This window comes from Petromyzon marinus, chromosome 14 (assembly GCF_048934315.1).
Source record: "Petromyzon marinus isolate PM22_M1 ecotype Great Lakes invasive population chromosome 14, UKy_Petmar_22M1.pri1.0, whole genome shotgun sequence".
NCBI classification, from domain to species: Eukaryota; Metazoa; Chordata; class Hyperoartia; order Petromyzontiformes; family Petromyzontidae; genus Petromyzon; species Petromyzon marinus.
In genome coordinates, this window is record NC_133680.1 from 3,864,593 (window position 1) to 3,877,307 (window position 12,715).

The 12,715-nt window shown below is 47.8% G+C and overlaps 1 protein-coding gene across 3 annotated transcripts in view; it reads left to right on the plus strand.

Moving 5' to 3' along the window:
* The first annotated feature begins 3,872 nt into the window (after positions 1–3,872).
* Positions 3,873–12,715, plus strand: part of LOC116942418 (synapsin-2-like) — a 118,078-nt gene continuing 109,235 nt past the window's right edge. For 2 of the 3 annotated variants that reach the window (XM_032954323.2, XM_032954321.2), the window contains exon 1: positions 3,874–4,233. The gene's annotated coding sequence lies outside the window, so the exon portion shown is untranslated. Of the gene's footprint in view, positions 4,234–12,715 lie in introns of all 3 variants that reach the window. The other variant, XM_032954319.2, reaches the window with a different exon arrangement.

The window sequence follows — 12,715 nt, forward strand, 5'->3', positions numbered from 1 at the left end:
GTCTAACTAACACCAAGGGGCTGAAGTATAGAAAATTGAATAAATATCGAATATAAAATAGCTTTAAGATATAATTTTAAAAAATACAAATAGGTTAACATAGTTAATATCGGCAAGGTGTCATTATGAACGTTGAAGAAACAGGGGGGGGGGGGCGATGCGGACATCCAGAAGTAACAGCTCGTTCGAGACCCAAACATCGCACCTCCTGACTTTGACAACTCCTCCTCGAAGGCACTGATGTAACCATAATCCGCATCAGAATATCAACACGCCGACGTACACCTCTCCTTCATGAATGGAATATTAAAGACAGTGCACAGTGTGGCCGTGGCCATGCAACCAAGGACCATTTAGTTCAGTAAACCATTGTGGTCTGCAATCTTTCAACAGAAGATGTTTAGCAAAAGTACCCGAACTCTCTCCTGAAGCCCTCACGTCGTGGCTGGAATATCCCGACGTTGGTATTTAGCTCCTGAGCATATTGCAGTCTCACGAAAAACAACTTGCATTACTGTCAGCTCTTGTGATCACAGAAGCATACATTCTGTCATCTATCTTACACCTCTAAATAGTACAGCTTGACATTGCCCGAGCTCTAGAGAGCCTACAGAGCCCCCCAGAGAGGGCATTATAGCCAGATGGCGGCCTGCTGATCGGCAAATCTGTGGTGAACCCACTTACACTGCTTGTGTGGACAGAGGCGGAGAGATTTAATGAATCTTAATTTGAAGCTTTCGTGACTGCAGGAATCCATACTCTTTGGTTCTTTCGGTAAAGTTACGTAGTTAGAAATAAAATAAAATAAAACAAATCACGACGTTTCGATCGCAACACGAGCGGTCGTCATCAGGCAAAGGAGTCGGCCTCTAAAGACAAACTGTTCAAAGGCAAACTGTTCAAAGGCAAACTGTTCAAAGTCGAACTGTTCAAAGGCAAACTGTTCAAAGGCAAACTGTTCAAAGGCAAACTGTTCAAAGGCAAACTGTTCAAAGTCGAACTGTTCAAAGGCAAACTGTTCAAAGGCAAACTGTGCAAAGGCTAACTGTTCAAAGGTGAACTGTTCAAAGGCAAACTGTGCAAAGGCGAACTGTTCAAAGGTGAACTGTTCAAAGGCAAACTGTTCAAAGGCAAACTGTTCAAAGGCAAACTGTTCAAAGGCAAACTGTTCAAAGGCAAACTGTTCAAAGGCAAACTGTTCAAAGGCAAACTGTTCATATAAACAGTTTGCCTTTAGAGGCTGACTCCTTTGCCTGATTACGACCGCTTGTGTTGCGATCGAAAACGTCGTGATTTATTTTATTTCATTTCTAACTACGTGACTTTACCGAAAGAACCAAAGAGTATCGATTTAATAAACTTGCACCGTTTTCTCAACAACCGCGCACGAAGATCGAATCGAACCGGCGTCCTGGGTCGCAAGCCCAGCGTGATAACCGTTACGCAGTGACAGCATCTCGTGTCAGTTTATGTTTGATGCAAATTGGAGTTAACATCATTATCGGCGGCGCTCATTGAGTTAGCATGTCAACAATGCGGTTTCACCAATACGGTCATTATTCCATCAGTTTGTCCCCACGTGTTGCACTCTGCATAGGATCGGGTGAGCCCTATAGTGGCTTCCTAAGGTTGTTATGCACATGAGGCAGCTGGCGGTAATCAGCTTCTCATATCACCCGACTGGGTAAGATAAATGACATGTCACTCCTGCAAAAAAGATAAATCTCATTATCGCAATTCTTGGATTTTATCCGGAAACGCTAACCACGTGCCAACACCTTGATCTCCGAGTTGCATGGTGCAAACTGCTATATATTTTAGATATTTTTTTCAAAAACTGCACATTTAAATGACCTAATATGTTGTTTCAATACTGTATAGATAGTGGCGAATACACTAAACAATAAAATAATCACTGTCTATTGATCGCAGTGGTATTTAAGTAATGAAATGTGCTAATGGATGAACTGGTTTTTCTCAAGTCAGTGTGTATGCCGAGTGGGCAGAAAATTATTGCTATAACATGCTTTGGATCACATTGGCTGTGAGAAATAAATAAAACACGTGTATTTGTTGTTTGTGAGTTCTTATACCAACACACATGGCCAAATCACCGACATTCCACCAAACTTATCCAATGTCAGAAGCTAAGCAGGTTTTTTAAGTGAGATAATTCCAGAATGAGGGACCAAGATGTAAAAGAAACAGGTGTTATAGGCTTGAGCTGGGCTACGTCGAGGGTAGTGCAGCAACACTCATTGTCGTACTGCCACGTTCATGCTGTCCACCTCCACAATTCCCGCACTTGTCCAGCGTGGTGAAGCATGGTCAAATAACTCCCATAGCCCGCACGGCGTGGCAAGGCCCTCATCCAGCGGTGGCTTGATGAAAAGATCTGTACATTTGCGTGAACGAGTCCCGGTCAATGTCTCCCTGCTCCATTGGCTGCCCTGCACCAGTGGTGGAAAGGTTCACATTGCTATGCCAGCAGCCAGCCCTGTCCATAAAACAGCTGATAGCTCACAACGTGCTACTTATTTAATCGATTCCGGAGTGATGATGGGGCCGCGTGGATCCGCAACAACCGGGATTTTTTTTTAAATTCGCTACCTTCTAAATAGAAGCCGATCTCTCCCTTCATTCACTGCGAACTGCAATGCAGCATGATAACTGCAATAACTTCGCCGCATATTTCAATTAAAATACTGAACTCACCATCTTGACTTAAAGCTTTCGCGACTGCAGGAATTCATATTAATTGGGTCTTTCGGTGAAGTCACGTACATAGGTTCAAAGAAAGTAACAAAAAATAACAAAAAACTACGACGTTTCGATCGTAACACAAGCTTTCGTCGTCAGGAAGCGTTCGTCATCGGGAAGAAAAGAAAGCATTTTTTTCTTCCCGATGACGAACGCTTGTGTTGCGATCGAAACGTCGTAGTTTTTTTTGTATTTTTTTGTTATTTTCTTTGAACCTATCTACGTGATTTTACCGAAAGACCCAAACAATACTGAATCATACTAGATGGTTCGCCGCGGTGGCGAGATGTTAACTACCTCACCTGGTATACAGGAGATCGCACGTTTGATCCCAATCTTGACGCCTGCTGCATATTTGGAGTTTGCATGTCTCTCTCTCTCTCCGTGTTGGCGAGGTTTTTTTCCCGGGTTCTCCGGTTTTTCCCTCCACATTTAGAAACGTGCGTTTGGACTATTCGGCTGCTAAACATTTCCACGTAATAAGCCACTTCGCTGAGCTATCATTTGTGCCCAGGTCGCTTCTGATAAAGAGCTATACAACTCAGTGGGCCTGACCTGCAAAAATAAAAAAATAATGTTTACAGCTGTAATAGGTTAGGTTAAAACAATCGCAAAGGGTGTAACGTGAATTATCACGTGACAGAGCCAACGGTGGTACCAAGGCTTTTGCGCGAAATAAAAACTGCGCGACGTTGAAACAATATACAACAAGAGAAACAGAAACACATTCCTCTGGCGCTGCGGTAATGAGATGTATTAAACATCTTGGAGCACGATGATGCTACAGTCGGCCATGCACCCATCCACTGAAATCATAGCAGTGCTGTGTTTGTGCTTCATAGCACCTACGATTATGATGTCCATGACGATGATGATGTCCTGATGTACGTGTGTGTGCGCGCGCGTGTGCATTGCACTCATTCCAATAGCCTGCCCATGCACAGATGAGATATATATTACCTAGCTCCCGACATAACGATGCAAACACCCATCACGGTGCATACACTACGTCCATTCTTTACCCCCCTATGAACATCTGGCGCAGTACGAGGGCGCATGCGCGCGACCGGCGCCAGATCGCCCATGCAGGGAGGGAAAAATCGCCCGCAAAACACGCCCTGCTCTCTCCCTCTCTCTCCTCCTCCTCCTCTTCCCTGTCCGCCACTCTCTCTCTCGCTCGCCACTCTCCCTCACGCGCGCACGCTCCCTCTCTCTCTCGGGGAGCCCCCAAAATAATACATTCGCTCCGTGGGTTGACCACACAGCTCCGGTCCGGCACCGGAGAGTCGCAAGCGTTGCTCCGGGTACGCTGCTGCTGCTGCTGCGGTGGTGGTGGTGGTGCGGCGAGGGCAGCAAGGAACGAGCCGTGGTCGTCATACTTCTTGCCGCCTCCTCCTCCTCCTCGTCCTCCTCCTCGAGTCTGGGTACTCGCAGTGCGCAACCGGACGAGCACCGCCGGAACGAATTGGTCGGGTAAGAGTGGGGCGAGACGCGTCCTAGGATGATGGTGGTGGTGGTGATGATGATGATGGTGGTGGTGGTGATGATGATGGTGATGATGATGATGGTGATGATAATGATGGTGGTGCTGATGATGATGGTGATGATGATGGTGGTGGTGATGATGATGGTGGTGATGATGATGGTGGTGGTGATGATGATGGTGATGATGGTGATGATGATGATGGTGGTGGTGATGATGATGGTGGTGGTGGTGATGATGATGCTGCTGCTGCCATCGTGCCTCCGACACGCGAGCGCAATGAGCAGCACTCATTCAACACAGGAGCCAACATTCGCGCAGGGACATGTGTGCATGCATACACACATACATGTATAGGTAAACGTGTATGTATAGATACACATATTTATGCATGTGTGTACATGTATATGTGACACTCGTATGCATATACATACATATGAGCATACGCACACATGCATAGATATACACGTGTATACATGTATTGTTTGTGTACATATGTATAGGCAAACATGTATGATTGCATACATATATGTGTGCGTGCACGGTTTTTCACCGCCTTCCTTCGCCTTTTTTATATGCTAACATATGCAAAAGGATGGAATGCACGTCCGTATCGGTACGTGTGGTTTGTGACAGTGTGGTGTCTGTGTGGCTATAGGTGTGTGTGTGTCTTTGTGTTTGTATGTGGGTGTGTGTGGTGCAGTGTTAAAAAATCGCCACTAGGGAGACAGAGAGGGCCGGGCGTGGTGCTGGCCACCGACCCCCTCGTATGCCGTGCCAGTATTGATAGGTGCTCGCTAATAGCACTTGCCCCAACAGTCCGTTAAGGCTGAACGGGGGATCTTTGCCTTTTGTTTGATCGCTGTTAGCTCAGCGCTCTTCAGCACCCCCGGCCCTGGACAGCGCTCGCTCGAACGTAAAGGCGCTCGCCATTGTTCGCAAGCAGAATACCACCGACACCATCATCATCGCCATCACCATCATCACGATCATCATCTTCATCACCATCACGTGCGCCGAGATGGTGGGGATTACCCTCTGCAGGGATTACTCAGCAAAGTGATTGCTGACTCCGTTGGATTACTGGTTGATGGCGTAGCGCCCATCGCCCCTTGTTTTGTGTCGTCGTGTTATCTGTACAAAAAATTAAAAGCGATGTTTTGGGGCAATGACCCTTCCTCATAGCACACATTATATGGCACCTTTTTCAGAGCACACATCTGTTATGGTTTTTGTTGTTGTTGTTAATTGTGCTGGTGCACCACTGCCGTCGTAGCAGCATCACCGCCGCATGTTGAGTGTATTTGTATCACCTCGATAGACACACACACGTATGAGTTGCAGATTCTAGCTCGCTGTACGAAACAAGTGTACTATTTTTACATCGTGTGAGATGTTGCGTCTCCTTAAGAAAGAGATAGGGAGGGAGGGAGGGAGGGAGGGAGGACTCTTGCCCCCTTTTGCGGTGGCGATCGGATGAAGGCATTAGAGTCTTCCTATTTGGTGTGCTTGTTTGTTCGACAGCCATGCGCAATTGTAGTCACTGAGCAGCGCAAAGCCATTGCCTTATCAGGCATTGGCAGGGTGGTGGTGGTCTGTGTAGGTTCCCCTCCCCCACTCCTCGCCCCCCTCCACTCCCCCCACCTCTTTTCTTTTCATCACGTTGAGCGCTTGTAAATAAAACCGCTGATGCGCAGACGGCTGTCCGATGTGAATTATGAACTCGTGACAGGACAAATGTCCGCATCCCACCCTCCTCCTCCACCTCATTGTGCGTTTTTTTTTCCGCTGCCGCGTGCTCACAAGCGGTGGATGCTTTAATTAAATTAGCCCACTGCACCTTGCCGGGGGTTTAAAATAGAAACGTCCTTGAATCGGCAGAATTTTCCGTGAGTTGTTTCGACCGATGACGGTCGGGTCGCTTTCATTGCATTGGATGAGCACAGCCCCAATTTACTCGGGCGTATTTTGTCACGGAGAATGCCACGTATTGACTACAGGGGAAAGAAAAAAAGAAAAACAACGCCTTAAAGACGAATTCGTGTTCAGGAGGGTCCCTGCTTCGTTGGAACAATTTGCCTAATTCCATGAATGAGAGTTTTGGCTTCGCGTGGAAAGAAAAACCGAAGTAACCGCGGAGAGAGAAAAACAATCCACGGCGTATTGCAGGGGATAGCACTCAAATGTCGGCGCCAGATGGACGCAAATTCAAAAGGCAGAGCCGACCCAATCTACACATGGACTGAGCCCTTTGCCACACTGCCATCTCCTGGGCCCCTTGCAGCCCGAGGTCCCGCGCCTACAACACCTGGTTATGCGCGAGTGACGGTCGCTCAAATCCAAAGCGCTCGCCACTGCAACCAGGATCCAGCCCCTCCTTTAGCGACCAAGATCCGGCGAGATTGGGCGTAGGGGGGAGGGGGTGCGCGATTTGCTTATTGATTTTTTTTTGTCTGCATCCCCCCATTTTGGTTTATTTATTTAGTTTGGGCAAAACAAGTAGTCATGCATAATTCAGACGTTCACTTTGCGCCGCGTAATCGAATGGGCGGGCCCTTTCGTGGGGGGGGGGGGGGGGCGGGGGCAAGGTCTGTCAATCTCCGAGTTAAAATTACCGAACATTTTGCATTCCTCCTGCATGTTCGTCAGTATCACCATTTGTAGCGGAGACAATTATAACATGAGTTCGACACCCCCTCCCTCCCCCCCCCTTGCTCCGTTTCCCCCACTCCCCACTCGCCACAGACATTTTTGGTACAGACAATTTTATTTTCGCCTTCTTGTCGTGTGTGTCTCGTGCGAGCGTCATTACTTCGCGATTCTGCCCCCCAATCCCCCACGATATTTGTTAAAAATGTAAGCAGGCACCACTGGAAAAAACATTTCGCTGAGTGCGTTCAAACGGAACGCATGCATTCGGAAAGCAATGAGATCCCTTAGCCAGCTCATTACAGAAAATACTTTTCTGTAAGACGTACACATTTGGTGATGGTTGGGGGGGGGGGGCAATGATTATAATGCATTTGACTATGATGACCTTTTAATAAGAGCTCACAACTGGGGTTCGATTTGATTGTTCAGAGCACCCCACGAATAACAAATTACTGTTGTCTCCACCACCACCACCACCAACCACGCCTCGATGTAATTTCTCCCAGCTTTCACTTCCAGCATTTAATGCCCTTGTTCAGTATTCAGGTTGTGCACCACGGTGTGTGAATCCAATTGGAGCATGCCAGTGATTTTCTGATATTTCTAATAATGAATGCTCCGTTTGCTGTGAAACTATCATCATCATCAGCCATGATCAATTCATCAGCAGCAGCCATGGGCAATCGATTATGATCATTATCATCAGCAGCCACAACCACGTTCAATCCACTGTTTTACTTTAAAATGAATTGTAAATGCATTTTTTACCGTTAGAACGATACGTGGAAGCTTCCGGAAGCGTGCCTTGTATTTTGCGTGCAATGCAAAGTCAATTGATATTTATTTGTATTTTACATCAAACATTTAGCTTCTCTCTTTTTTCTGGAAGAAATCAAGACAACCACGTGTGTATATGCGTGCGTGTGTACGTATTCCGTACATCGTTGAGCTGCGTTCCTCGTTTCAAAAGTGAGTGCACGGTCTTTGGCAACAGTGGGCTCGGGTTTTTGTTCACATATAATTTCCTTTTCCAAATCACATGACGTGTTTACCTGGCCAATGGATTGTTATCGTCCCTTTGTGTTGTGCAGCTTGCCTGTCCACTCGTCGAATTTCCTGGACTATCACAGCAATAATTGTAATAACGCGTTACGTAACATACATCTTTTTTTCTTCATTTTCTCAAAGAAAACACCAAAAGAAAAACAACCGCACACATCTTTAAAAACGAAACCTCTCGTGCATTTTCGCGCAGATTTTGTATGTATATATATTTTTTTATGAACAGCGAAGGCTGCGAAAAAGGTTTCAGCTCTCGCAGCATGAGAGGAAGGCATCGCGCGCGCTGCGTCCGTTTTGTGGGATCTGCGACGCGGGGACTGTGCACGCACGCGCGCGTGTGTGTGGGGAGCGGTGGTGCAGTGTAGCGGTTAGCGCGCCACACTCCGAATCTGGTGACCCGAGTTCGATTCCCGCTCGCTGCAAACATCAGTGACAATTATTTGAACCGGTCCGGTGCCTCCCCTAGGTCGCCTCAAATGAGTACTCGGTACGGTATGTAAAAATCATCACTGGGGAGACAAAGGCGGCCGGACGTGGTGTTGGCCACCGAGCCCCTCGTGTGCCATGCCGGCCTTCATAGGTGCTCGCTAACAGCACCTGCCCCGACAGTTTGTTTCAGGCTATACGGGGGATCTTTGTCTTTGTGTATGTTGAACTTCTTTCGCACCGTACCTTAGCCAGCCGCGCCAATCGGAGGTGCCATCCGATTGCAACATAAATTAGGTCCTCTGCTCCTTGGTTCTTACGTGGTCAGAGGGATATTTGTGTAAGGCGGTTAAACGCTGCTTACATTTCCTTCCCTGCAGCTGCGAGAGGGCGCGTGTGCTAATGACAACGCAGTGCCCTAATGAATCACGTCTCCACCACCACCACCACCCCTACCGCCGCCGCCGCTTCTCTTTTCTTTGACATGTGAATGAGGAATTCTGCTCCGATATTTTTGTATCACCATTACCACATTTCCCGGCGGTCTCTCAAAAAATGCAATTACTGCACAGACACCGAGCCTATGATTGACATTTCAAATAACGGTCGCATGCTTTGCTTTGCTGCCAGTTGTCATTGCCATCAATTTTTATGTATTCATTATTATTGATATTCAGTTTAACACGTAGGCTTTCGCGACCAATGTTATTCATAATAAAGGTGTTTGGGTTAGATCGCGTTATTTATAAATGTGTCGTAACCCTCCACCACCCGACACGGCCAGCGAAACGTCGTACTCAAAATTAAAATGATGTTGATTCACTCTTCAATACACCGGTGGGCTAAAGTAGTGAACTATTTGTCCTTTGCAAACGTGGCACTTTTTTACTGTTTGGCCGTGTCGGTTGGTGGAAGGTTACGACAAATTTATAAATAACGCGATCTAACCCAAAAACCTTTATTATTATTTATATTATTATTTCCCCCCCCCATTAAAAGGGCCAGGTGGAGCTAAACGTGTGCGTGTTGCAGCGCTCGCTGCGAGAACGGAGAGCGATGCTCTCGCGGTAAAATGCATCAACGCACATTGACGGGAGGGGGGGGGTAGCGAATGTGGCTGTGGACGGCGCGACTCTGCGGGTGTCCTCTGCGTAGCTGGTCGAGGCAAGCGATGCTGCGGGTGTCCCCTGCCTAGCTGGTCGAGGCGAGCGACTCTGCGGGTGTGCCCTGCGTGGCTGGTCGAGGCGAGCGACGCTGCGGCAGCCCCGAGGAGAGGAACGTGGCCGAGGGAGTGTCCACGACAAACATGGAGTGCGTTCTATTGCATTTGTTGTACGTACGCATGTATGTACGTTGAACTTCTCTTCGCACCGTACGCAGCCAACCGTGCTAATCGGAGGTGCGGGGTGAAGGAGAATGAACTGAGCACATAAATCCGTTTTAGAGAAATTAGTTCGTACATCTAGATGATGATTTACAAGTGAATAGCTCCAGTGGCTTCCTAATATTGGAAGGAAGAGCGTTCCAGATGGCCGCAGAAGCGCACCTGAAAGCGCGCGATGCAGTGGCCGTCTGTGTTCGAGGTTAGCCAAAAGGCCGCTACTGCTAGGATGGTCGGAGTTTGCATGATGGTTCATGCTCCTTGACGAGATCAGCAAGTTAAGCTGTGGCTCATTTGTGGCAAGCACTGTGCGTGTAATGAGTGCGACCTTATAGAGGTTGACGGCGGTAGCGTGTAGCTGTAGACTGCGCGACGCTGCGGTGCAGCCGAAGGAGAGAACCTGGCCACGGGAATGTCCACGACAAATATGGAGTGGATTGTATTGCAGTTTTTAAGGGTCTCTATATTAATCTATGAGTATCTGTGTGAGTGTATTGGTTATATGTGAATTTATGGATCTATCTTGGGAGTCTATGGGTATCTGTGATTTTAAAGAGCTCTATGTAAGTCTACGGATCTCTGTGTGAGTCTATGGGTTCTATACGGGTCTGTTGGGAATCTATGGGTATCGATTAGCACGGTTGGCTATGTACGGTGCAAAATAAGTTCATAAATACGTACATGGGAGTCTATGTATCTCTGAAACCTCTATGCAAGTCGATGAGTGTATATGTTCTCCTCTCACTATGGCGGATGCTGTTTAATAATAATGCAATTGATAGAGAAATGGACATCTTCATCAAGCATTGCATGACTGATGATGAAAATAACAATGCAATGCAAATGCAATGTATTTACACACGACAGACAAAGACCCCCCAACGTACCCATATAGACTGTTGGGGCAGTGGCTATTAGCGAGTTGCAGCTATGAAGGCCCGCACGGCATATGGAGAGGTGGTTGGCCAACATCACACCTGGCTGCCTTTAATCTCCCCAGTGCTGATGCATTTACACACCACACCAGGGACTCATTTAAGGGTAAGTCGACCTAGCGGAGGCCCGAGACCGGTTCAGATAACCGTCGCCCATGCACGCACACGCACGGCCGGGCTGGCATGGCTCTGGCACCTAGCATCGCGGTCCCCCCCTTCTGTCGCCACGCGTTCGAGTCCAGACGTGGAGTGTCACCTGATCGCCGCGTGCATTCATGGAGACGCAACCATGCGCGTGCGGTCGCGAGGCGGCGAATCCGACACCGCCCTCCGGCGTACAGCCGGTGCACTAAGCAGCCGGTGCAGCGCTGCACCGGGAATTTATTTTTCCACTAAACCCCCACCGCCCAGCAGAGCCCCAAACCCAATTTTTTTGTTGTTGTTGTTGTTGTTACGTGTAAGCAGCGCTTAATTTTCAGCCGGAACGGTTCAAAATGCTGATTCCGGTAATTGTCTTGAGGGCGAATTGAAAGAATAATTTACCCATTATTTTATATTGCATGCCACTCCGGGAGGTCGACTCACAGCGGCAACCTCTGAATTGGGGCAAGTCCGGTGTGGCTGCTGACCGTGACAGTAGGGCAGCATCCACCCAAAATCACACCCTGGGTGCAACCCCTGCATGGGCAAGAGGGGAATACAAATTGGCAGTGAAATTAATGAACGCGTGCCATGGTGCAGCTCCGTGTCGGCTGAACGCAGGCCGGGCTCAGGGTGTTTAGTCTCGCGAACACCACACTGGGGAATTTAACACACATTTACATCCATATCGCGTAAATGTAAATGGGTCATAAACCCACGTCCGCCCAATTGCCAGAATTTACTATTCTTGTACAATCGCCTGATGATGTTGGTTCTCGTAATCACCAGCACAAATGGAAATGCCTTGTGCGTTTGCTCTCCAACGTCCATAAATGAGGTCACGCGATTTTGGACAATTTTTACCCCCTCCCCTCCCCTCGGCACACGGCGTCACAAAAAGTCAGACCCCCCCCCTCAAATATGACGTCACAAAGCTCTTCCCCCTGCCCCAACCCCCCAAAACCATATTTCAATTTTTCAAATACAAAATGCTTAAAATCGCTTTAAACAATTGTCATTGTTGTGCGTATTTCATGTGGCGCTGCACTCTGATGTTGTAGGAGTGTTGTTATAACAATCAGTGTTGTTATACCCCCCCCCCTGCCCTCGTCACACATCGTCACAAATGTCTGACCCCCCCCCCCTAGGTACGTGACGTCATTTATGGACGACCCCCAATCGGTGTGGTGTTGAAGTAGTAGAACAAAAAATTTCACGTTTTCTTCACAACGTGAGAACCCTTACCCATTGGCTGTTCTTTGGTTCTTTCGGTAAAGTCACGTAGAATGAGAATAAAATAATAAATTGATAAAATAAAATAACACAATAAAATTCTCACGACGTTTCGGCCACAACACAAGCGGCCTTCATCAGGTGAAGGGACGAGACTGTCTGGCTGTTGTCGGGTGGAGGTGGGTTTACGACACAATTACATTTACGCGATCTCACCCAACAAAAACAACAACAAAAATAACTTTCACCACGAATACCACACTGGGGCGTTGCCTGGACCGACGTGAAGGACGCCTCATTGTGCAATGTGTTGGTGTGAAGATTGCTCAGCGGGGCAGATGAATGGTGCACAGTTGAAAATCGAATTTGCCGTAGCTCGGGGGCACCGTGTAGACTCTGTTTGCCAGTTGTATCAGGATTTGCCATTTTTTTATCATCATTATTATTATTTATGGGTGCGATACTGTGGGTTATAAAAACGTGTAAGATTCTCATTCAACTGTGATCGCATTGGGTGCAGCGGTGGCGCGGTGGCTAACTTGCCGCACTGTGAACTCGGCGACCCGAGTTTGATTCCTGGCCACGGATAACATCGGTGGCAAGTGATATCTGAACCAGTCCCGGGCACACCCCACCCTTCCT